The sequence below is a fragment of the Megalobrama amblycephala genome, linkage group LG2 (genome assembly GCF_018812025.1).
Source record: "Megalobrama amblycephala isolate DHTTF-2021 linkage group LG2, ASM1881202v1, whole genome shotgun sequence".
Lineage (NCBI taxonomy): Eukaryota > Metazoa > Chordata > Actinopteri > Cypriniformes > Xenocyprididae > Megalobrama > Megalobrama amblycephala.
In genome coordinates this window covers 44906082-44932854 of record NC_063045.1, presented here as the reverse complement: position 1 = coordinate 44932854, position 26773 = coordinate 44906082, and the positions used below count along the sequence as shown (strand labels likewise).

The window sequence follows — 26773 nt, the reverse complement described above, 5'->3', positions numbered from 1 at the left end:
AATTCATGTTTGTTTTGACAGCTCCTGGGCTTTCGTGAGATTAGATTGTACTTCTGCAATTTTGTATCCCCACCCACGGACAGTCTGATCGACAGAGGGTTATTAACAAAACAGTTATTGTAAGGGTGGGTTTATCACTTAAATCGGTATCATTCTATGTTAACAGCATTATTATTATTTTTTTTTTTAATATGTATTGTTATATAATGTTGGTTTCTTTTAGTTACGATACTTGGATATGCAGATGAAAATAATCGTTGAAATAATGCATCAGTGTTGCGTACTCAGCAGCTGTGATGGATCTCCACCCTCAAAGGTCACCCAGTGCTCTGCTGCGCCTCCATGCAGTGGTCAGCAGGTGCTGTGTTCTGTGGGATTGAGCCTCACTCCGTCTCGCTCAGTGTTCCTGGACTCCAGCGGACCCCATTTGGCGCAGGTTCCGCCTGTTAGAGACCTTTTGCATTGACAGTAGTGCCAGCTCATGGTGGGAAATGGGCAGTTTAGCCTCGCCCTCTCAGAATCACTGCTGGTCTTGATGAAATGTCTGGTGCCAGCCAGAATCCACTGTTGCCACTGCCAACCCAATGTAATGGCTCTGCCAGTAGGAATGATGGGGAGCCAGGGATGAAAGAGAAAGGAAATGTACTGTAGGAGAGAATGTGTGTGGTTGAAAGAAATAGAGATTGACATGGCTTGATTTCTCCCACTGTGTTTAGGAAAGATCACAGGTTGATAACTTTTGAAACCTCAATTATATGGTTAGTTGCATTTTATTATTTGCTTTCAGTATTGTTTTATACCTGCTGACTGTGACACTATCCAAACCAGGAGCTGTAACCAACTGGTTGAGAATTGAGTAATGGAGTACGTGTTCATTTTTTAATCGCTTGCCTTTGATCTCTGTGAGCTAGTGTAATTCTGAAGACTACCTGTTGGGCATTTCTGAGCCATTTCCTCAGTGTATGATCAGTCGCTTTGAGAGTTCACAGGAAATGGAATTATCATTTGAAAATGGCAGCACAATCACAGAAATGACGGGTCATTTCCTTTATTCTCAGCATGTGTGATTATATGGTTTGTGTTAGAAGAAATATCAGTCAAGACCTTAAAACCACTGCCATTGTGTGCAGAGCATGGCCTGTCATCAATACAGTGTCAGGGACCTTTGCAAAAAATAAATAAATAATTTGACCAAAGAATGTTTTGCATATAAATATAATGCAACTCAAATTTATCTGTAATTAGTAAGAATTAAGATCAAAGAGTAGTGAAACACGTGTAGAAAAACAGTCACTTGAAGCCTGCCTAATCCTTTGGAATCCATAGTCATTCATTATGAATGTGTAGTGAGGGTGATAACCTCCTTTTAGTGGGGTTTGAGGGATGGTGCGGTCACTTCAGTAGTGTGAGCGTAACTAATGTTACTCAATCTAATAAGAGGGGTTTGTAGATCGCCTTGGATTGTCACTCTTGCAGAAAGAGGCAGACAGAAATAAGACTGATCTACGCTAAAGCTCTTTAGTAAAAAAAGTAAAGCTCAGTACTTTCAAGACCAAAAAGGATTCTGGGTTGGAATGAAGAGAAGAATGAGACCTCAGAGTGATTTGGTACCAGATTGTCTGAATAACCTTATGATGTTGTAAACCTTGTAAACCTAGAATAGGTGCATCTCTATTTATTATGCATCACAATGCACTCATCAGTGAGGTCTCAGTCTGTTCTTTAATCATGGCTGTGGTAATTGCTGTGTCAGGGCACATGGCCCTGTGTTTTAGGTTCAGCTTTTGGTGGACCAAGTGTCTAGCAAAACCTTGTCAGAGTTTGCAAATTTGTGGCAAGCTGTCCAGTTCTCTCCACCCTTATCCAACTGATTACTGACAAAGAATAACACAAGACCTGTCACTCGTATTGTTTTGAATGGGAGAAAGTGTAACGCGCAATATGGCGGAATAAGGGGCCGTTCACACAGAACGCGTTTTTCTATTCCAATGCGCTACTTTCCCATTGTTTTTCTATGTAAACACGCGCTTGACGGACGTGCATGACCGTTACGCTCGCGTCTCGCGTCTTTTGCAGCGCCTCACACATGAGCGCCGCGTTTTTAAGACGCTGTGTCAAGTTAAAAGAATTTCAACTTTTACACGCAGCGCAGCTCATCAATGTCAGTTCCAAAACAGTGGACCAATCAGAAGAACTTGGAGGCGGGGCAAGCGTTGCGAGTTGGCATGACAACTGTTTTATTTAATGGCAACATGGCGGAGGAGGCGCTCATTATTATCTTATTTTCTTTTTTTTCCATGTCAAAACTTGTATCTGTAAATTCTGCAGTTTGCCTATTTCTATTATTTCCGTTATTGTCCTTATTGCATCACGTCTCAAAGGTGCGTCTCGAGACTCTCGCGTTCTATGCTGCGCTTTTTTTTAAAACCACTCCTGAGCGCGGCGTCTCGCGTTTTTAGACGCAAAGACGCGTTCTGTGTGAACGGCCCCTAAGTCCCGCCTTCTAAATAAGAGCCAATCGCGGACTGGTAAAGTCATCGCGTCACTTCAGCGGCCGTTAGAATCACCGGTTTCTATCCACCTGTTTCCGCGGGGCGCTACTGTAAAAGAGAACGTGGGTACATCTTCCGGTGAGGCGGCGGAAGCAGCCTACCAATGGTATTTTGTGTGCTAATTAGCGAAGAGGCTAAGTGTTTTTTGGATCATTGTTTACTTTGTAAAGTTGCAAATCTTAATGAGAGATGTCGTTACAGTGCTCAGGGACAACATCTCAGTTTACTACATTATTAGTTAATAATATCACAATACAATAAACGTGTCCTTAATTGCTCTTTACTTTACTGACCTTCCACAAAAGTGCTGCTGCATGACTACAAGAGCATCCTGACCCTGCAATACATGAACAACCCGCTGTCTGTACTTCACCTGTCACTGATGCTAGCACCAAAGCCTTATGATGTTATATTATTGACTCCTAACGTGTCGTGCGTGCCAGAGCCAGTCGCGTTTCCACTGTCATATATGCGATGCTAAAGGCTATTTATGTTAACCATTGCGATAATAAATACACGTTTATGGAAAATATCAGAGACTGCTTGAGGAACGAAGACAATTCTTATGTGATTATAATTTAATTGGTTTAATGTTTTATCTGTCTCTTCCCTGTGCCTGTTGATTCCTGACAAATGCATATCTTTCACAGATTCACACACACTCGGTTAACTCGTATAACTCATAACTCCTGTTGTCTTCTCATGAGCTCCCTCTGTTGCTCTGGCTGAAAGGATCAGGATAGATAGACGAAGAGATCGCGCAAACATCCTCGGATAGCAATCATCGCATAGAGGGAAATACATAGAAATGCTCAGAAAAGTGACGTAAACATAGGGTATGTTATCAATATATTTCTAAATGTGTAAGCCTTTGGATTTAAAAGCCTTAGTGGAGTTGTTTTTTGCGTTCTTGTGATCGCAAATAAAAGGAAGCAGGCGCAACTGAATAGGTCTGTGTTTTCTTTTTATGTCAATATAAATATCAGTTAGATTCAGCATGATTGATGTGCACTCCTGACATAAATTAATAAATTACTATTACTGTAACATTTTTTATTGTAAAACATCGTTCAAATATTGATGCCGGAATCTTAAATCTTTAAGTAAAAAACAAACGTTCGCAAGTTTGGATCGTTAAATCTTGAATTACTGTCAACTGTTGAATGAATGAGTGTCACGTCTAGCTTGTTTACTTAGAACCGGAAGACGCTCCCACGTTTGACGCAAGGCCTCATGGGGCGTAGGAAACTTGAAACCGTCAGACGCGCGCCCATAGACAGTAATAAAAGAAAGTTAGATCTGCGCATGCGGATTAGCTTGATCCAGCCTGAAAAATACTTTTTTTTTTTTTTGTCATGATACGAGCATTTAGAAACTACATTTATGAGCCGGTTGTTGTTAGATTTCATTGGTGATTTCAAATATAAAATTTAATCCTAAGGTTGGCGAGAATTTAATGTTTCCCCATTCAAAGAGATTGCGTGATGCCCAGGATGCCCGAGAGGCGTTTCAAAGATGGCCGCCGAGTGAAATGACTTATCTTAAAGGGACTTTGTTACTGATGACCAGTGTTGGGTGTAAGTAAAAAGTAAGGTAAGGGATTACTGTTCATTTTTAGGTAATTTAATTACAGTTACTTATAATGTACTTTCGTTACATACTGTAAATTAGTTCAACAGTTGTTTAAATCAATATTGAATTTAAAATCTAAATTTGTCATCTAAAAGTAAAAGTGAACGCTGCCTCTTTAAAATCGTTAGCTGTAGTGCAGTTGCGCGTGAGTTCACAGCTTCGCGCCAGTCGGCTGTGTAGTTGCTGTCTGAAGATGTCGGCAGAAGCGAGTGGCTGTTTTGCAGAATGGAAATAATACAGTTACTTCACTTTTTTGACACAGGTAGGCAAGAAAATTACGGTAAAATGTAAGCTGTGTCCTAGAGAGAAAAAACTGCGCGCGCTCTCTGAGAGACGGCCTTCAGTCAGCCAAAGCTCACACACATAGCCGCCTCTCGCGAGTGTCAAATTTTCGCGGTTTATTACACATAAACGTTCAAATACACACACAGTTATGTCAAAATGCCCGTCTTGGCGTATATTCGCGTTGGTTATGTGAATGTGAACAGCATGTGTTAGGGCTGCACGATTAATCGCATGCTTTTGTCATGCGTGTCTCGTCAGTAAAGCCGGTTCTGTGATTAGCGGTAAATGTCCATCACCTGATTTCAAATGGAGTGGCACTTAATATACAGAGCCATAGTTCGCGGACAAGCTACGCAATATCGCGTTCGTAATCGAAAGCGATTCATCTGCGATTATGAACACGATATTGCGTAGCTTGTCCGCGAACTACGGCTCTGTATATTAAGTGCCGCTCCATTTGAAAGCAGGTGATGGACATTTACCGCTAATCACAGAACCGGCTTTACTGATGAGACACGCATGACAATCTCGTGCAATTAATCGTGCAGCCCTAGCATGTGTAACATCATATTGTCTCCGTCCATTAGGTCTTAGTGACAGCAGCCTTTAAAGGGCATATTGCAGGTTAGAGCTTCAGTGATTCAATGTATAGAAAAATAATGTATGAAATAGATTTTCTTGAAAAAACACTTATAAATACGCTAATTAGGCTTCTGGAGTCGTTTTTTGTGAGAAAATTTTACTTCCGCATCTGAAAAATGCCAAATCGGAAGTGACGTAACTGAAGGGAGCGCGATCAATATAAACAATAGGAAAACAATGAATCGCAATGACAGTTCAGACACTGAGGAAATTGTAAATGTTTATTCATACTCGTATAACAAACCACAGCCATACAATTAGCCTGCTATGTGGTCAAGAGAGCAGGGACAGGCCAGAATTAGACAGAATAACGGTCAAAAGATTAAAATTGTGGTGTCAGGAGAACCAGTGGAGAACAGGGCAGAGGCCCGTGTTAGCTTATAGATATACACGTTAGCTAACGATATGTGACACTGTTCTCAGATCACAATATTGTACAGATTATTATGAATCAGGCAAAAGCAAAGCTTGGTCATCGATAGGAGTAACGTTATTGATTACTAATAACAGAAACTAATAAACTTCCTTAACATTCGTCCACACTAACATTATATAGCAGTTTCTCATCACGACTGATGTGGTAACGTTAGTTAGCAAATGTAAAAAAAAAAAAATAATAAAAAAACAAGACTTACGGTGCACCATTCACGTTTCATCTCTCTGACGGATCCGTGATGTCTCCCACCGGAGGCCGAACATGCAGTGTTACTGTATGTGTTTCTTGTAATGTTATCCTTTATTCATTAATTCTGTGTTATGAGTTTATTCCGTTCCCATTCATTGATAGTGTGGGGATGCATGACGTCTTGATTATGTAGTTGTGTGAACTTGAATGTATAGGCTATATACGTTTACAGTCAAGTTTATATACATGTCATGAATGAAAATGGAGTACATTACCAGCACATAATGGTTTTGTGTAAGAGTGTATGTATTTGTGAACATAATTTGTATTTATCAGTGTTGAAATTGATTCAAGTAAAACGTTGAAGAAGCATCGCGTGTGTAAGTTTATTCATTTAATATAATGAATTACAGTAGTAGTACAATGTTGAACTATGATAATAATCCTCCGGTCTATAATGAACGCGTTTATCGAAGCAGATGCAGAAGTGAAGTCCCTTCTCTTCACCTGCACAAAACACACCGGCACGGAAGATAGCAGCATCCCTCTTCTTGTTAGTAAACCTCTGGACTCGATGTCCTGACAGGCTGGAGTTTGTGCAGCCTCCACAAACACAATAATTTACCATGACGATGATAAATAGAATACAAAAACTACCGAAAACACACTTATTCACGGCCGCTGTTACTGAATACCAGCTTACTCTGCACTGAATCAACACAGAGCTCGGCGATTGACTCCCTTGAGTGATGTAAAATGACGCAATGCTGAAAAAAAAGCGTTTTTTACAGAGACCGTCACTTTATCTACTAAATTCATGCCCTTATGTCCTGCAAAACATTTTTAAACTCTGCAGTACCTTTTTATATGGTATTTTTGTACAAGATTATATATTCATCTCGAAAAAAATGTTTAACCTGCAATATGCACTTTAAAACTGCTGTCTACTATTGGCTGTCTGTATTATAAATGATAATCAAACAACAAAAGAAAAGCTTTAATAAGGATTAATCTATATTTAATTTATACAGTTATGACTATACAGAGTTATTTTATATTTGATTATTCAATTTCTGTGTATTTTTTTACTTACTACTATTAGACCTACCTGAAAAAAAGCATTGTTTTCTTTCTTTCTTTCTTTCTTTCTTTCTTTCTTTCTTTCTTTCTTTCTTTCTTTCTTTCTTTCTTTCTTTCTTTCTTTCTTTCTTTACCATGGTATCGACTTTGGTATCAAATATTGTGCACTTTTGGTGGTATCGGTACCGACTATAGATTTTTGGTATAGTGACATCTCTATTTGTTACTAAAAAAATGCAAGTATTATAAAGTAAATAAAAGTATTATAGTATATGTTTTAATAAAGGTAAACTGTTTTAAAAAGCTATAAAAGGCTAAACTATTCCATATTTGACTAAATTATTAAAAGAGTTTCCTTTCTATTGTCTATCCGGTCAAAGTTTATAGGGATTTTAAGAAATAATTAGTAAGTTACTTATTGAGTAATTAAGTTACTTCTCAGACAGTGTAATTAGAAAAGTATTTTAAATACAGCATTGATGATGTAATTAGTAATTAATTACTTTTTTGAAGTAACTTACCCAACACTGCTGATGACCTCATGCTACCCTGATGGCTGTCCTGGATTTGCCACCCCCACCTGCCCTCTAAAGGCCATTCTTAGTCCTTTTGCATCAGTTTTTGTCACTGTAACAGGCCATTTAAAGGTAGGGTAGACAATTTGTGTGGCTAGCAATAGCAAGCTTTAGCTTTGAAAGCATATGATCCCACCCTACCTTCAGAGCACTCTCCAAAGCCACGCCTCCTTCAAAACACATGAACGCACACAGCCTGAGCAGAGTCTGCAAAACGTCAGGAGAGATGCCGTTAAACTACCTCATCTCTCAAAGCACACAACATTACAGTAATAATGAACGTATACTACATAAAGAGCTCTGATTTGTAACACCTGTCTGCTGCAGAATAATTTTATAGTGTTGCCATAGAAACACATAAGAGGTATGAAAATACATAGATTGACAGGAAGGTAGGACATTCTATCATTACATTGCGACTGAATTCAACGATTGGACGAACATTTTTTGGTCCTGACACTTCCAAAGAATGAATCTATCTATCTATTAGGGCTGCACGATATATCGCACAATACGAAAAATAAAATTGACCCTGAGTCCAAGCGCAGCTCTGGACTATAACGACTACAACGCTCACCAGTGCAGTAGTTTTGCAAATACAGTACAAGAAACCTCGATGGAGGTGGGTAATTTTCGAAATTGTCTTCTAAAGTCATAATATATACATTGTTTTTGAATTACCGTAAAGCATTTTGTCACTCTCGCGTGAACGTGAACATGAGGCGAGATTGTGTCGGGTCGGCGCAGCTCAACTTGCAAGTGCCTGTTTTCTGGCGTAGACGTGCCAGAGGGGGTTTGTGCACGCCTCAAACACACCACTACAAGTCAATTAACCATCGTAAGGAAACTATTTATGAAGGTAAAAAAGGTTACTTAGTTCTGCTTTAATCAAACCGTTTCAATCTTCTGTTTATTCAGCTACAGTGATATGATGCACGTTATCTTCTTCTGCTGCATGGCATATTTTGAGTTTCTGCACAGGAGCGCCCTCTGGCTTTCAGATGGAGAAGCATTTACTACTGATCACAGAGCCGTACAGTTCTGACAAGCTGCGCATTAAATCATCGCAGCCTTTCGTGCATAAATCGTGCAGCCCTACTATCTATCTATCTATCTTCGCTGCATTCTTTGTTAAATGCTATATATTCATAGATAGTATATTTATACTATGTTTATGTATTTAGCGAAAATTGTATAGTTAAATGTATAATACTTAGAACTATTTCAAATAAACTTCAAGCTTTTAAAGGGGTACACTAGAAATATACCCCTGGTCCTCCTGTGACCATTTCCACATGTCACCATTTCCACCTCTGATGAGTCTGCATCGCTGGTGTCAAAATGTAAATACAGCTAATTATAATTACCATAAACTAACCCTAACCCAAACAGACACACATTGACTTCACCTCTGTTAATGAGCAAATTAAATTCAATTTGCAATCTGCATAATCACAAGGGGTCACCATGCATATTTCCCTGCTTATTCATCTCAACACCTAAACTTGGAGAGCAAATCTATTGCAGTAAATATGATGAGCTTCAATCTTATATATACCCACCTGCAGAATCTTTTTTTTTTTTTTTTTTTTTTTTTTTTTAAGAAATGAATAAGAGCTCTCCAGAGGAAATAATGTTTAATTTCATTAAATTAAGTATTCACTCCACCATGAATAATTAGCATCAGTCTTCCTTTTCCTATACATTGAATGAAATAGTCCTTGTCAAGGAATAATTGATGTACTTTTGTAATGTCACTGCAGTTGTGTGACAGTTTTCATCTCAGGAATGCTGACCACCTGAAGAAGCACTTTAATGGCTAGTTAATTAGATTTAACAGTGATTAAATCTAATGGTGATAATCATTTAAGATTGATTACCTCTGGTCTAATCACCATCTCTCTCTCTCTCTCTCTCTCCTCATGTGCTGTTTGGCTGATCAGATATTCTCGCCGTTTCAGGTAAGCACAGTTTCAAATCCTCCTTTTTCCTGCTGAAACATCATCAGACTTCATCTGCTAAGGCTGTATTGTGTCTGTACTGGTTTTAAGCTGTTGCCACTTAGGGAAGGCAAGAAGTCAAGCACTAATCTGACAATACCTCAAATTAGAGGAAGTTGGTGATGTGAGCGATGAGTTTGTTCTTGGGATAATTGGAATGATCCAGCGATGAGTGTGGGCTCACGACTGTGTGACGGCCGACACTGCCTCGAGATGAGACGTGAACGGATCATCCGGCGTTCCGTTTAGACGTATCAGAAAATCAGCTAATGAGCCTGCTCAGAATACAGCCCGATTATTTCCAGAGTTTGATTCTCATTGTCAGGGAGATTAAAGCATGTGTGAGATTTTGTTCCTTTTTTTCTAAAGTTTTCTAAAATTTAAACAAATGAGTTTTGTGTGATGAATTGATGCATGTAGTTGGTGAAGAATGTGACTTTGTACATGAGGAAATGAGTTGGTGCCAGTGGTTTGGAGGATACGATTTTCTCAGTGGACACATTTGGCACTGCTAATTGGTCTAGCTAGCGTATTGTTGTCCATCCTTCCTTCCTTCCTTCTCCTTCTTTCCTTCTTTCTTTCTTTCTTTCTTTCTTTCTTTCTTTCTTTCTTTCTTTCTTTCTTTCTTTCTTTCTTTCTTTCTTTCTTTCTTTCTTTCTTTCTTTCTTTCTTTCTTTCCAGTCAAGCAGCTCTTTTGTTTTAGATGGCATTTAGAATTGATAAAATAAGCATGAAGGTTTCTCCAGAGCTGTGGGTGTGATCTGAAGAGCAGGACTTGCGTTGGTTGCTGAAGATGAATCATTCGGATCTCAGAAATTGTATAGTAAAAAAGTGCACAAAGCTCTTTGTGTGTGGAAATATGTGAACCAAACCAATGTTTAGGATTGTGTGTATACTATTCAAAAGTTTGGTGATTCAAAAAAAAGAAAAAAAGAAAAAGTTTTTGAAAGGAGTCTCTTATTCTCAACAAGGCTGTATTTGTTTGATCAAAAATAAAGTAAAAACAGTAATATTGTGAAATATTATTACAATTTAAAATACCTGTCTTCTATTTTAATATATGGGTCAAAATAATAATATCTATTGCAATTGTTCAAGCATTAAGAATGTTGTGTACACATAAACTTAAATTTTAAATTAAGTGATTTTTTTTTTTTTTTTATCTAGATGAATTGGCCATAGCCTTACAAAATGTCATATGGTGCGACCGTGATTTATCTTAAAAATAATTCATTTCCTTAACATGCTTTTTTTTTTTTTTTTTTTTTTTACACAGGTTCTCAGTAAAGTGTTTAGAAACAAAGTGTTTGCAGTTCGTTTGAGATTCTGTAAAGAATGACCTTATTTTTTGCTCTATAACTTCAGAGTTGCCTTCTTGAAATAGCTATAAATAAATAAACAATAAATGACTAATAAATGCATAATTACCAAACTGAAATTTCATGCTCTAAAAATTTTTTTTTACATTTTTCTCATATTGTACAATACAAACATAAACTGTCTGAAATATTTTTTATAAAATTACCCAATTGCATAAGAATCTATTCCAAATGATACTAAGTACTTTATGTATGTAAATCATCAATTGAATTATAAAAGCACAAAAACTGCCAATCTAGGACGTATATCTATCATGGAAAACATTCTGCAGTGGTTGCACCACATGATATTTTCTAATTCAGTCCAAATTTACAGGCACAGAATTGGCCACCTAAACAAAACAAGCTTGCTTCCCAAAAAAGGTCACTATGAAATTTGTAATAAAAGTATATATTTGAAGAAATAACTCAATATTCTTTTTTTTTTTTTTTTTTGAGGTCATACCACATGATATCCAAATGTGGGAAATACATACAGTACCAGACATTAAAAGGTTATTTTTTTCCATATTCAAGGCAGAGATACAAACCTGCTCGCTGCTTCCATGGGTCCTTCGCAAAGTGGTATGTGATGCAACTTCCTGTCTTTGAATGGATTTCAACATGAAAGTCCCAAAGTGGCCATTTTTTGATGGTCGCACCACATGATATTTCATAAAATGGACATCATCGGACAAAGTCTGTTTGTATATTATAATGGAAATATAAATATAAATATGAATGCTTTGCAATTTTGTACAGGATTACAAAACATGAAAATCATGCCAATTAATGCAGAAAATGAATTTGAATAAATTTAGAGTAATTTCAAAGACTTTCCAAAACAGAAATTATGACCGGACGGTCGCACCACTTGATATTTTGACACATTAAATAACAGAAAATTACATATAACTAATGTTTTTTTTGAAAAGTTACAGTGAGTACATGCACTGGAGAAGTACTACATATATATGGTATTTTATGCATTTAAACCAAATATTAACTGAAAAAAAATGCAACCGGACAGAAAATTTAGGCGTCACGTCATTGACCCATATTTTAAAGTATAATTTATTCTTTAAAATGTAATTTATGTCTACAGTGTCTTCAGTGTCACATGATCCTTCAGAAATGTCTTTACTGTCACTATTAATAAAAAATTATCTCCTGAATAAAAGTATTTATTTAAAAAAAAAAAAAAAAATCTTACTGAACCTAAACTTTTGAATGGAATGAGTTTGTTTGTTTGTTTATTATTGTTATTACATCAAAATGTTTTTTTTTTTGTCTGTGCACATAAACTGCACTTGTAAGATATTTGCATTTGTATTTCGAGAAATAGCTTGAATTCAACAGGGAATAAGTTTGCCAGAGGGAAACGCTAATCACACACAACCTGACTGCAACAAAACAACATCAGCAATTCTCTAAAGTGCTCAAACCTATAAAATTCCTAATAGCAGCTATCATATGTCCACATAAAATCCCAGGAATTCTGTATACAAACTTAAATCATCGTAAGCAATGGGATATGAATGTTCCCCCAGCTTCAGTTTTATCCGTCATAATTTTGAGTGATTAACACTTCTTCATATAGATTTTGAAGCTAAAAATAGTAAAGAAAATTTTGAATGGGCTTCTTTGGTGCAATCATTTTTACAAGTAAGAAATAACAGCAGGCTTTGGATTCGGTATCCTCTCTTTCTTTGTCTTGGATTCTCTCCTTTACAAACCATTTCTCTTCTTTATTTTTCATCTCAGCGGTACCATCACTGTTTACACTCTTAATATCTTCCTTATAAACTCATCATGGCGACGACAGTTCCTCCCTGGGACGGAGCGAAAGCAATAAAAAAACGTCAGCATGAAGGGGTCTTGAGAAAAAAAGATGCATCAATATAGCCTAGGGTGATTTAAACGTATTCTTTATAAAGATTCCATGTAGCAGTCACCTGGGGCTAGCTGAGTAGCCGCGCCAATTAAATTAGGTAGCAGCAGAACTCCTGCACCCCCTGACTGCATCCTGTTTACCAGCGATCCCCGCGGACACTCTCCGCTCCGCTCTGCTGTGTACAGTAATTGCATTTAGGACAGCGTCGCCTTACAGGATATTGTAAAGAATGGGGAAAAAAAAGAAAAAAAAAGTACACCTGAGAAGACAGGCTCTTCAGTATTACAAGTATGGGCTACATTACCCATGAGGCCTTGCTGCTAGGGAATAGTAGAGGGGAGGGAATGCTTGTTCATTTGTTTACAGGGCCATCAAAAGGTCATGGCAGAAAGTTCAAACAAAAAATGTTTCTAATTACATGGGCGCTTGGATGTGCATGTCCATGGGGGGGTGAAATTTAAGAACTGAAATGTATGATATGGTTTCATATTGTTCTTAATTTAGCCAAGGAGGCTTTTTAGCGCAAGGAACATATTGAATTATATTCGTATTGAATTATACAGGAGTACTAATGTGCATATTGATTGTGGGAAGGTTATTAAAAGGTTGTGCTAGTGTTAGATTACAAGCTCCTGCTGTTGACTGGCTGAATCTTGTCCTTTCTTGACAGCATCTGTAGCTTTTTCCATGTATTAGATTTTCTGTAGGGAAGGGAATTAAAATTAAAAAAATTAAAATTAATTAAAAAAACACTTACTCATAAGAGGAATCAGACTATTCGGAAGACTATCTTGTTCAGAATCAAACTATACAGGGGTGCGTTTCCCAAAAGCATCGTTAGCTAACTAACATCTCAAGTTCTGTCGTTACTTACATAGTTCAACCATTTAGTGTTTCCCGAAACCATCGTTCAAACGAACATTCGCAAACTGCATCGCAAACTTGTGTGGTTGGAACGTCAGCTCTCGAGCTGTGGTTAGAAGCATAGTTTCCTGTTTTTATGACATGTGAACTTAATAAATCGTTATCTTGAGCAAAATAAGCAAGCTGACATTAAGTACAATGTATATCTTTTATTTCGAATATATACAAGTGTCATTTATGTATTTTAGTTTGTCAAGAGATTCAAAGCACCGTTTTTGGAGATTGCGCATGTGCGTACGTGCTCTAGTAGCCTACGTCAGAACAAGCATTTGATTTAATCTGGAAATAAAGCAACATAACTGAGGAAAATGAGAATTACTCCTCTAATGCCATGTCTGTAATTTATAGCAGAAATTCTAGCATTAATTCGATCTCAAACGGATTCATTTAAAGAAGTTATTACTCCACCACCTGCGTGACGTCATTCATCAATGTGGTTGAACGACAGGTTTGCGACAATATGGTTTCGGGAAACAGTCGTGACTAGTTGATTTGTGCAACAATGCATCGTACTATGGTAGTTCAGCAGTGAGTTACATCGTTGTTCGGGAAATGCACCCCTGGTTGTGCTGTGTTTTTGATTTTTAGCAAATCAAAAACATACAGTCAAGCTTGTTTGCTTGGGAATCAGACTTAACTGCTCATGCTGAATGGACCATTTGTAAGAGTCTTTTGCTTGGGAATTTGCCTTGACTTGTTGAGCTGTGTGATTTTTGAATCACTAAAAGTGGCTTCACTGGCTTTGTGAGAGCCATTAGCTCCAGAATCATATTTCACTGGCTGTGCTGAATATTTATGATTCACTAAAAAAGAACCATTTGTTAGTGAATCAGATTTCCTGTATGTTTTTGATTCTCTAAAAAGAACCAACTCATAAGAGTTATTAGCTCAGGAATCAGACTTCACTAAAAACAACCGCTTTTCATTCAGGAATCAGACTTTCTGTATGTTTTTGATGAACTAAAATGAAGTAACTCTCTTTGGGAATCAGACTTATTGTATGTTTCTGATTTAGCTATTAAAAAGACCTTTTCATAGCAGCCATTCGCTCAGGAGTCAGACTTCATGTAGGTATGTTTTTGATTCTCTAAAAGAGTCAACACTTAAAGGGTCATGAAACCCCAAAACACTTTTTTTGAGATGTAAACAGATATGTATAGGCTGCACATCATTGAAAACACTAAAGGTACTCATTAATGTTATTCATGTTTCACTATTCAAGTGAAAAATAGTTATTTTTGCATTTTTCAGAGCGATTTCTGTCTTCCTGTTTGAAAAGCTGAGTTGGAGCAACGTCACAAAATCTGACGTTACATGTACTTTCGAACATGCTGACATAGATTCTCGACATATATATTCATGACATAAAGCTCATTCAATCCAATCACTGTGCTGTAGTATGCATAAGATTATAATTGCGGTATTATGCATGAGAAAATATCACTTCTCTCGCCTCGGTCTCTTGTCATTCAGAGACATATCGTTGGTGTTCGTTTCCTCAGTGCTTCAACACAATGTGTTTCCCTGAGACACGACCAGAGCAGAGGTTTGTGTGGATGTGGATTGTTTTGCTGTAATCTACCAGCACAAATGGAAAATATGTTCGCGTGAGATCGCATTACAGCGGAGAATTCAAATGTCACAAAAGTGCGGCTTTCTCCTCTGCCTGCTCTAGCTGCGTTCAGATACGCAAGCCGTAGGCTGTTTACCTCAGCACAGCCCGTGTGTTGTTTGTATTGTGCTTGCGATGCGGTAAGAACTGGAGTTTGAATACGAACACATGAAAAATACGATTGTTTTTATGATACACAGGCGGAGCGCGCATATGCTCGGTTTCAGCGCGGAGCTCCGCGATGAGTTTAATAACACTAGCCACGTGACACATAGCTCATACAGAATAAAGTATCTGTGTTTAAAGTTTTTATTTCACACAGCAACTCCTGCACCAAACATTAACCAGCACGGTGTAGTTATGCACACATATTTCATCAAGTCTTCTTCAAATGAATTATATGTGCAAACTGGACACTGATACAGCGGTGTAGCCTATCTGAACGCTACGACACGATTATTCTAAAAGACTGATTTTGAGACTGCAGTGCTCGTAGCTATTATTAGCCCTATTAAATATTCTTTCACATTTCTCCCTTGTGCTTGGGAGTTTGTTGTCATTCTCTCTGTGCTCATATATTAATATTCATTATTCTGTATAATGAGTGTGTTGTATGTCTGTGCTTCATTGGTTGTTCTCTCCCCTCTTCCCCCCTCTACACTCCCACTTTTCCAGAGCTTTACACACCCATTTTCACAGACTTTTTGAAACTCAGAGGTGTGAACGACCAGGGTAAAACAGGGGGGTTTCATGACCCTTTAACAGCCATTAGGCTTGTTTGAGATGCATCAGCACTGCGCAGACCAATCAGCGTATGACATCTAAGTACCTCGAGAGCGATTCAAAAGCATAAGGAGTCATTTGCTCTCCAATCACTCTCGCGGTACTTTGATGTCATACGCCGATCGGTCTGAGCAGCTCCGATGCATGAACAATACTTATGAACAAGCTTATTAGCTTGAGAATCAGACTTCACTGGTTGTTCTGAATGTTTATGAAAAAAGAGACATCTGTAAAAGTCTTTAACTCAGGAATCAGACTTGCTGTATGTTTTTGATTCACTAAAAAGAATCAGCCAATTAGCTTGAGAATCAGACTTCACTGGATGTGTTGTATGTTCAAGATTCACTCAAAAGAACCATTTGTAAGAGTCATTAGCTGAGGAATCAGACTTCACTGCTCAAACTCAATGTTTTTTTTTTTTTTTGATTCATTAAAAGCAAATGCTCAGAAGAATCAAACTTCTTATGTTTTTGATTCACTAAGAAGAATCACACACAAGAGCCATTAACTTTGGAAATATGTTTTTGATTCACAATAAAAGAACTGCTCGTAAGACTTTTGCATGTGAATCATTTGCTGTACAGTATGTCATGAAAATCAGTTGGTTCTCCATTCCCAACATTAATTATAATGGCACGTTGTGAAGAAGGTACTGTCTCCATGTCAAGCTGTTGGGATTTGATGCCGTCCAACAGTTTTGTCAGACATGGTGTTGAGCATTCTGTGGAGACGATGTGATTACAGACTGCTTTTCTGTGATCTCACAAACGCTTAGCACTTCTAAAGACCCTCAGCTTCTGTCAGGATCAAGCTCTTGGCCCATAAGAGGGACCACATAGACGGGTTAATTAAACTTAAATAATTAAAAAAAAGTGGCAGTAATGACCTGTGGTTTGGAAGGGCAAAAACATATGGCAGTAGACAACTTCCTATCTCTTTGCTGCCAGTCTGGGGTGACGCCCCACCTTCGCTCGCTTTGATGATGTCAGCCAAAGGAGGTGGCAGAGTGCCAGAGTGGCATTAGGTATGCTGGACAGGTGGCAAAGAGAGAGAGAGGGACACTGGCATGACACCGTAATGAGAGGCATGCCAACTGTTTCCCCGTCTGCTGCCGGGCACGGCTCTCCGGACTGTTAAATCACAGAGTTGAGAGGCGTTTCTTGTTTCTTTCTCTGTCTGTCTCACACATGTGCTGCTGTTTATCTGCGTGTCTCTCTTGCTTCACTCTCAACAACCTTTACATAGAATCCATTTATCTCTCCTCTTTCTGATGGAATCGGGTTTCTCCTCTTTTGAGCATTTTTTTTTTTTCTTTTTCTGTCCATGCCCGTTTTCCCCTAGCAATTTCAGTGGCTGCTTGATCTGAACTTGACAGTTACTGAATGACACAAAGTGACCAGGCCATCTCAAATCATGAGGTGTTACGCGGAATGATCTGGTAAGAGGATTTCCTGTTGTCAGGCTGTGATTTAGTTGTCAGTAATTGTCAACGAGGGCTCGAGAGGCCTCGGAAAACTGCCCCGGACTTGCTGGGTCATTGTATCCTCCTGATATTCCTGTATTTGTCTCTTTATCTCACCATCTTCCATCTGTCTTAAACCGCACGCTGCAGTCCATCTCAAATAAATACAGTGTGGCATCTTATCATAGCAGATAAATATTTAATCAGGATGCAAATACAGATAATTAGGGTGATTATGAGTCAGTCTGATCGAGTAATTGTTTTTGATACACAGCTTCCTCTCCGCACTGAATTGCAATTCATTACACAGACGGCCAAAAGTTATCAGAACAGACCGGTGGAATGTGGCCTCGTCACCGCTAATAGTGGACGACGGCCGTAATTAACCCAACACACTCTGTCACCATAGTCACAATCTCGTTCAAACAAAGCCACTGCAGGGCCTTTTAATGCATGTTTGTATTTAACCCAGATTAGGTTGGAGAGTCATGCAATCACATTTGAATAAATGTCTCATTATCTCTAATAGTGTTGGCTTATGGCCGCATGTTATTGTCGGAAATTGTTTCAGGTTAAGACGATTACGCGGAACGCTGGAGGAACGTACATGCTGATTGCTGTGACCTTGTCAGGGCTTGAAAATCATGTTTTTTTTTGTTTTTTTTTACAGTTTCGCCAACATGCCTGCAGTTCAGATTTTTTACTTGCATTGGTGATATTGTCAGTGACCCTAAGGCAAAAATAAATTTTAATTAATTAATTAATAGTTTTTAACAGCATTGTTTTTTGTTTGTTTGTTTGTTAAAGAATGTTTTTGAAGCAAAGTTTTTTAAATTAAATTTCAATGTTTCAGTTTTTTCAGCAACTTATGTTATTATTATTTTATTTAGAAAAGTATTTTTGATATTGTTTAATTTAAAATTAAATATATTTTATTTTGATGTATTTAAAAAAATTTATTTTTCATATTTTTTTCTTCTAGAATAAGTTGAAGGCAAATATTTATTAGCAAATTTTAATGAAAAAAAAAAAAATTAATTTTGTTTACTTCGTTTGTTTGTTTGTTTTTTTCATAATGGCAAGTGTAAGCAGTAATGCTGCTATGGCTAGCATGTACATACCAACGCGTTACTTTTAGTGATTCAGTTAGTACTAGTGGCTGAGAGTCTTGTCATGTAATTAATATTCATAACTAAAGCTCAAAAGTTTTTGGTGTATTCATTTCACCTCCATCTTTAATGCCATTTCTAGATTTCTTTTGTCCCAAAACTCATCTACGAACACTTCTCTCCTGAATGTCTCTCAGTTCAAGTACAGGACAAATACCCAATAATTGTAACAAAGTGGGAAATCAATAAAGGTTGCTGAAGGCCTGGAAAAGGTTGTAAATCGATGAAGCAGAGAGGTGAGGGCCTCAGAGGGCATTTACATGGTCCCGAATACTCGTGGCTGGTTTCTATTACCTTTAGACTTGATTGGGTATTGGCATTAAATGTGTGTGTTCACCACATATTTCCCCAATGAGTTGACTAGATGAGTTTCAAATGGCTTCAGAGATATCATGAGCACATTTTTCATTACACGTCACACACAATGAACACACGCACACACACACACACACACACACTTCTGGTCTGGTAACTGCAGGCTTTCTTCAGGTGTTTTTAATGCATACATGTTTTGTAAACAGTTGCCTGAAATTGATTCTGATACATTTTAGTCTGTTTTCATTTCCAGAACTTAAAGCTTAAGACCTCAGAACAGACTTAATGTAAGAAACATTGTATCACCTGCAGTTGCTATGAGACACCAGCCATCTGTAGGCTGGTTAAAGGCCAAGTCACATACAAAACCATCTTTTTTTTTTTTTTTTCCTCATTCTAATGACCTTCAAAATATCATTTAGTATGCCTCAAATAAGGATAGAGAGAGAGAGAGAGAGAGAGTCTCATCTAAACACTTACCTCTTTAAAAGACCTTCATAGCTAAAGGAAGTCAGGAGATGAGAGGATAGTTTATTTTAGCTTAAACTTAAAGGAACAGTTCACCAAAAATGAGAAGTTAAGTAAACAATGACAGAAGTGTTGTTTTTGGTGAAATATTATTTTATGTATGCTGAGCAATTTTCAATCAATTGGTCATTTTCATCAGTTTGTCAGCCCTTTTCCCCCTAGTTAAAACAAACATCTACAGGAATTTGTCTGATTTTATAGTGCCATGACAGCCATTTTGCATAATGCACAACAGATGGAAGTTCATTAACACCCTTCTCAGTAGTCAACAGTCAGCTCATCATAAAAATCTCAATATACTGCTCTCTGCTAAGCTCAGTCATCATTCACATTTATATGAGGATGTTTTATTGTGATTTATTTATTTAACTACCAGTTCAGTCTTTGTGTGTGAATGCTAAGCACTGATTGATTATTGATTTTGTTTACTGTACTTAAAGGGTAGATCTTTCTGACAGTTCCTTGATTTCAGTCCTGAGTTCAGGAGAGTGTATGGAGCTGAAGCTGAGGTAGTTGATCTAGATGTGTGACTTATAACACTGAAAATATTTCATATTGTTCTGAATAACAATTTTTCTGAAAAAGAAGTGTCTGTAGTAGCATCATGTGGAAATGTAATGCTTATTTCATAGCTAGCACGTTATGTGTGTCAAGTAGCATACAATATTTGGTTACTAAATACTGACAAAATTAAATATGGACTAGAAGAGGTTGTTCATGTAATATTTACCTTTTTTTTTTTTTGTCTTTTCACATGATCTACTTTTAAGTTACAAATCTTTACTCTTTTTTTGTATGTCACCCAGAAAAAAATAAAAAAAACTCTGAAAATGCCTTCAGGGCTTAAGGGGTTAAAAAGAAATGCAAATTATAAACTGCGAGTGTGAGGTGATTCACTCACGCTGTTTGTGAAATTACGTATCTCGCAGAAAGTTTTCAAATTACTTTGTAAGTTATTTAATAAATAAATAAATAAATATGAATTGTACCTCACCTTTAGCATTATAATTATTTTAAATATTTATAATTATTTTGTAGAGATCGAGGCGTTGCTGCTGCATGTCATACCATATCTCTCACGGCAGGTGCACATCTTTATGTGTCATCAGCATGAGAACGGTTTATAAGATCGGCCTTTATATATAGACCTTTTCAGCGCTGCACTCGTTGTCTTTTGACTTCCGGCTTGTATTTCCACAGCGATCTTATGTATTTATGAATGAACTGCTCATTTTAAAATCTTCCCGTTCTACTGACATTTGTTAAGACACCCGCTTTAAACATTACAATGCTCATGATAACTTTTGTTAACTCTACAACACGTAAATCCACTTCACCAGCTAATTCTTCTTTAACAGCGATGCCATAGAAATATACAGGGCTACCGCGAAAACGGAAGTTCAAAGACAATATTCTAAAGATGGCGGCGCGCATGTTTCTCTGGAAAATAAGGTCTATACCACCAAACAAATTTCCCAAAGCAATTATTGGCCAATAGCGTTCGGTAGCCGATCAATCGGAGCACCCCTACTCAAGATTAACAATATATTGTAGTAGATGTAAGGATGAAACTATCACATTAAACATAAGTTCTGTCAATAAATTGTGCAATTATTATTGTTTATTTTTGATATGCAATCTTCACAACCATAGACTACACAGACTTCACTGTATAAATTATTTATACACTAATTCTTATTAAAGCTACTGAAGTTATTCAGTGAAGAGCAGTAAATGATTTACTCTGTCTTTTGTTGTTGTTGTTTTTTTTTTATTAACATTAATGACAAACGGCAGCAAGGCTTTAAAATGCATGCAAATAATAAACTTTCATGACTGTGAATAACTGCAGTGTCACTTGAGCATTATCCTACCTCTGCGTTAACGTGATGTGAATGTACTTTGCGTTTTACAATATGATAGGATGGAGGTGCACTTATATTAATACTGTAGCAGGATACTACAATATTTCTTTAAAAGCAGATCATGGGGACATTTTAATCATTCAGGATCAAATACCATGATATTGCACACACCTAATCACAACCATATCACTGTATTCCGACAGTTGCAATTCTAAAAAAATAATAATAAAATAATAATAATAATAATAATAATAATAACTTGGTAGTAAACATTTTTTTTTTACATAAACCTGCAGTTCATTGACTTAATTAAACATTTTCTTCTCACAGATAAACCGAAAATGATCATTACATGGATAATCAGCCCATCCTGATGATTCAGCTAAAGCACAGTCTTCATTTTTTCCTTTGTGGCTATTGGGCTCTCCAGATGCCCAGAACCTGCATCAACAGATCAGCATTAGATGTTCAGTGCTGCTTTCTGTGTGATATGATACTGACTGTAAGAATCACTTTATTATATAATAATCAGTTCAGTTTAACGATTTCTCACCCAGAGGTCATTGTGCTGCCATCAACCCATTTCCATGTGCCCTCCACAGCACTGTCAGTCAGACCAATCCAGATTGCATTAGTACATGACATTTTCTTAGTAAATTCCTGAGGAAATGAAAGTTACACATTTATGTCTTAAAGAGAATTAACAATAGACCCTTTTCATGAAACAGTAAAACATTAAACCATGATAAAAGAAGATGGTAATAACAGAGTAAAAGAGTAATAACAGTTTTCTTCCTATAGAATATCTGTCGCCATGAGTTGAGGACAGGAACACAAAGATGACAAAATGGATAAATGTGCTTAAATAAGCTCAAAGATAATTGCAGGGAACAGTAGAAACACAAGAGCTAACATAACATAGACCGGACAACTGAGAACTGAAACAGAATGAAAATACTGATGATAATGGGGTGAACACAGCTTAAATGAATGAGAAATCATATACTGTAGTAACCATGATGACAAACAATGAGCGGGAAACTGAAACAAAAGAACATGGGAATGAATGAATAGTGAAAAGTGAGATGAGAACGAATAGTGAAAAGTGAAACAGAACAAACATAACCATATATCTCTGATACTATAATCTATAGCAGTGTTTCACAACCACTGTGCCATGGAAAATTATCAAATGCCCCCCAAACATTAAAGTAAATCCTACAAATAAGAATATATCATCACTGTCAGGCAGAAACTTTGTATCTCTATATTTCTTCATTTTTGTTTCATTTTACTTTTTTCATTTAAAAAATCAGTGCTATTGCAGTGCAGTGTTTGAAATATACTTGCGGTGATAACCGGGTGGAAAATACTAGATTTTTAGAAAAAAAAAAAACTTTCATGATGATCAAAAATAAATGAGTTGTTTTTGGATATTAATCTGGGTGTTAGGGGCAGAATTCCGCCATGTGCTGTTTAGAGAAAAATCTGAAATTCAGTTTTAGAAAAATGTGTAATTGCCATATACATCCAGTAGAGGCCCATAGAGATCCATTCATTTATCTGAATTTGGCTAACTGCTCTTATAAATGCAATGTTAAATAATTAATGCAAATAAATGCAAAGATCGAAAGCTCAGCCAAGATGGACGAACAGCTGATCATAGCTGTACAGGGTGGGTTTTTTTTTATTTCTCATCTCCATAAATATACCTAGATGAGCTAATGCAAGGGCTGGAAATCCATTTATCCTTTGCTGAAAGTTCCTCGTCTTCATGGAGAATGTGACTCATGATTGCTTAGCGCAAGCTCCCGAGTGCTTTTGAAATAAGGAAAAAGTGGCGCAGCCGGCGCGTTTTCAGACGCAACATGTAAACGGTTGCGTATGTTTTTTTTAACTTGGCAGATAATAAAAAAACAACAACAATAAAACAACAACAACAACAGAAAAACAATGTTTCATTAAAAACTTTATCAAAAATAATAAAAGCAAAAATGTGTCACCAAATATACTTGGGCAGCCATTAATATACCAGGTAAAGTCTATGTGTGGGAAGAACTGTTTTGGTCACCCTTTACACTAGGGCTGGACGATTATGGCCTAAAATCAAAATCTCGATTAATTGAACATTTTACCTCGATTACGATTAATGAACGATTATTTTATTTATTTTTTTGCCCTCATAGTTAACTGACAGGGTTTGTAGGCTACTGTAAATATGCTTGACTATTATTATATTTTTTCCTATTGAAAGAGCGATCTGACATAGCTCACTATCAGCAGTTAGTCACTATCTGCTCGTTGTAAATCAGATAGCACAGTACCAGTGCGTAATGAGAGCGATTGCGTGTGAATTAGTCATACTGTCTGTCTATTAACTGTGAAGCTGTGGGTTGTTAATAGTTCCTTCAAAAGTAGAAAAATAAATGCTTTAATAAGTTTTGAGTTTCTAAGCTACTTTAGTGATAAATCACAGGACAGCACTGACAACTAGTATCTGCGTTCCTCTCTGTGCGCGCGATCTTCACGTTTTGTGCAGCTACTGTTTGTATGAGTGTTCATGCCACAATGCAGCTGCACGAACGCGGTAGCTCGATATAATAATACACATCCGATCGTCTAATCGCTTGAATGTCCAAACCATAAAATAAATACAACTGACAAAGTTTAGGGAAGACGCAAGGCTCACCGCTCGCGCGCCATCACTATGTGTTGAACCGGCGTTCACCTCCGTGTTTTGCTTTTATGCCACTGACTGGACGGGGCAGAGTCACGTGCTATGTTTTTAAAGGGGAAGGATTAAAAAACGAAATAACCGACATGGGAAAATTATGTCGGTTAGAGGTTCTGAATTTCGGTTTCGATTACTTTTCGATTAATCTTCCAGCCCTACTTTACACCTGTATGTGGGTTTTACAAATATGTAACCAATGAAAGCCAATTAAAAGAACTTGTGACTAAACCTCGTAACTCCATTGGCTCTTCAGACTGTCAGTCAAACCTTATAACTTTGCCCTGCCTATATCTGTTGCACGTAGTTTGGAGATCAAAAAACTTAAACTCCATTTGTGCTTGATTTTCATAAAATGTTAATATTATAATGACATTGTGTTTATTTAAAAAAAATTATAATCATCAACATCTTATTGCTACCTAAATGACATTATTGTGTTCATACCTGACTTAAGCTCAAGTTTCACATTAAATAGGAGTACTTATTTTAATATAATATCCAGTTTTTCATAGGCCTTTGCATGCCATTTGAAGCAATGCATGTTTGTGTAGTTTAGTTATTTTATTGCTGGTGTGCCATGAGATTTTTTTTACTTATCAAAACTGTGCCGTGTCAAGAAAAAGGTTGAGAAACACTGATCTATAGTTAGAAAATTATTTCCACTCACTTGTTTCTCTCTGTTGTTTATGATGATCAAATCTGCTCCTCTCTCTGTACAGTATCTTCTGCTCTCAGTCCAGCTCTTGCTCTCAGAGGAAATGAAGTAAAGACTGGATTGATAATATACCCATCCATCTGTAAACACAAGCAGTTTCAACTTTTTATTTTAATCACACTGATCCAAACTCATTTCTAAATAATTCCTGTGTGAATGTATTCTGTAAAACAAAACTTGTTCTTTATAGTTTGCAGTTCATGATTACCCATTTTCAACAGTTCATTTTTCTCCTTCTTTAACTGGTCCCTTTGTTTAATCAGGTCCTGGTTATTTGATGATAATCCATCTCTCTCTTTTATCAATTGCATGTTCCTGGTTAGTAGCTGGTCTCTCTCCTCAGTAAGGTTGGTATTGTTGGTCAGTAGCTGGTCTCTCTCATCAGTAAGGTTGGTTTGTTGGTTAGTAGCTCATTTCTCTCTTCTGTGTAGTTTGTGCTCTTTGTATGGATGTGGACACACAGCACTATGACTGCAGTCAGCAGAAGAACACACAGCAGCACCAAACACACTAGAGCTGCTCTGGAGCTTCTGATCCTCACACAATCACTTCCTGTACACCACAGATATGAAGATACATGCTAATTACTCATGTGACTCAAATGTGTGTGATATAATGAAATAAATCTCAGTACCTGTGTGTTGAGGAGTTTGGTGTCTCTTGGTGTCAGAGGTTTCTGTCCTGACATCAAAACTGTTTATAGGATCAGCATTAGCATAGATATTCATCTCTTCTTCATCATCTCTGTCCATCTCATGTTTCCCGGAAATGTTCACATTGCCGTAATGAGACATATTCAGTCTGCTGGAGTTGAATGTGAGATTATTAGAAGATTTCTTCAAATGGTCTGCACTGCTCTGAACTTCTGCTTTTGAGCTTTCAATTTTAAACCACTGTGGTCAAGAACATGTGATATCCTGTTAGGATGCTAAAAAAATGTGCTGACAAATAACTCTTCTTCTACGTCACTGCAGATTATTATTAAAAAGTTGCTTTTATACAAATGTACTCCTTCACTACGGTTACAATCTTTGCATAACAAGCACATTAGTTGAGAAATAGTAGCATTTAGTATGGTGAACAAGGGTACCCAACATACATATATATATAAAAAATCTCCAAATGTGAGTACTACCAAAGTCCCTTTAAGACAAGTCATTTCACTCGGCAGCCATCTTTGAAACGCCTCTCGGGCATCCTGGGCATCATGCAGCTCCTATCTCTTTGAATGGGGAAACATCAAATTCTCCAAAACTGTTCGTTTTGTTCTAACCAATCTCATAAATGTAGTTTCTAAACGCTCGAATCATGACAAAAACACTGTATTTTTCAGACTGGATCAAGCTAATGCGCATGCGCAGACCTAAATGCGCGTCTCACTGTTTCTATAGAAACTGGACATTCAAATGGCCGCTGAAGTGACGCGATGACTTTACCAGTCGGCGATTGGCTCTTATTTAGAAGGTGGGACTTATTCCGCCATTTTGCGCTTTACACTTTCTCCCATTCAAAACAATATGAGTGACACATCTTGTGTTATTCTATAGTCTTTGGTACTACTCACTGTTTACTTGTCTTTAATAATGTTTTAAATTTATATTAGTTAGGCTATTAGGTGTAGCTGTGGTATCGAAATTGAAACACTCAGTGGCATGCAGTGGTGTTCTGAAATGAGGAGGCACATTTTTTATTTTTTTTATAAATTCATGTGCATTACTCTTAACGTTGACACATCTTCCTTGTTAAATGAACATTACTTTACATTACATGAAAAAAGAAAAAAAGAGACCAAATACAATTCTATTTTGTAATTTTACATTAACAATGTATTGTAATAAATGTTCTATTATCAAAACCAAGTCAGTCTCATCAAGTTAAGTGTTTTAAGCATTTCTACATTAATTCCAAAATAATAACTAAAGGCTGTAACAATTCAAACAATATATTTTATTTGTGTATTGATGTTTTTCTTTTTAATAGTCAGCTTAGGCTATTTTGGATCATCAGTCGTGATCCGTAAACA

The 26773-nt window shown here is 37.0% G+C and overlaps 1 protein-coding gene and 1 pseudogene across 1 annotated transcript in view; one reads left to right on the top strand and one right to left on the bottom strand.

Moving 5' to 3' along the window:
- Nucleotides 1-3889: 3889 nt before the first annotated feature.
- Nucleotides 3890-26773, top strand: part of cadm2a (cell adhesion molecule 2a) — a 269868-nt gene continuing 246984 nt past the window's right edge. Inside the window, exons 1-2 of the mRNA XM_048178481.1 lie at nucleotides 3890-4145; nucleotides 9335-9352. The gene's annotated coding sequence lies outside the window, so the exon portion shown is untranslated. The remainder of the gene's footprint in view (nucleotides 4146-9334; nucleotides 9353-26773) is intronic.
- LOC125260261 lies at nucleotides 21188-25822 on the bottom strand (annotated as a pseudogene).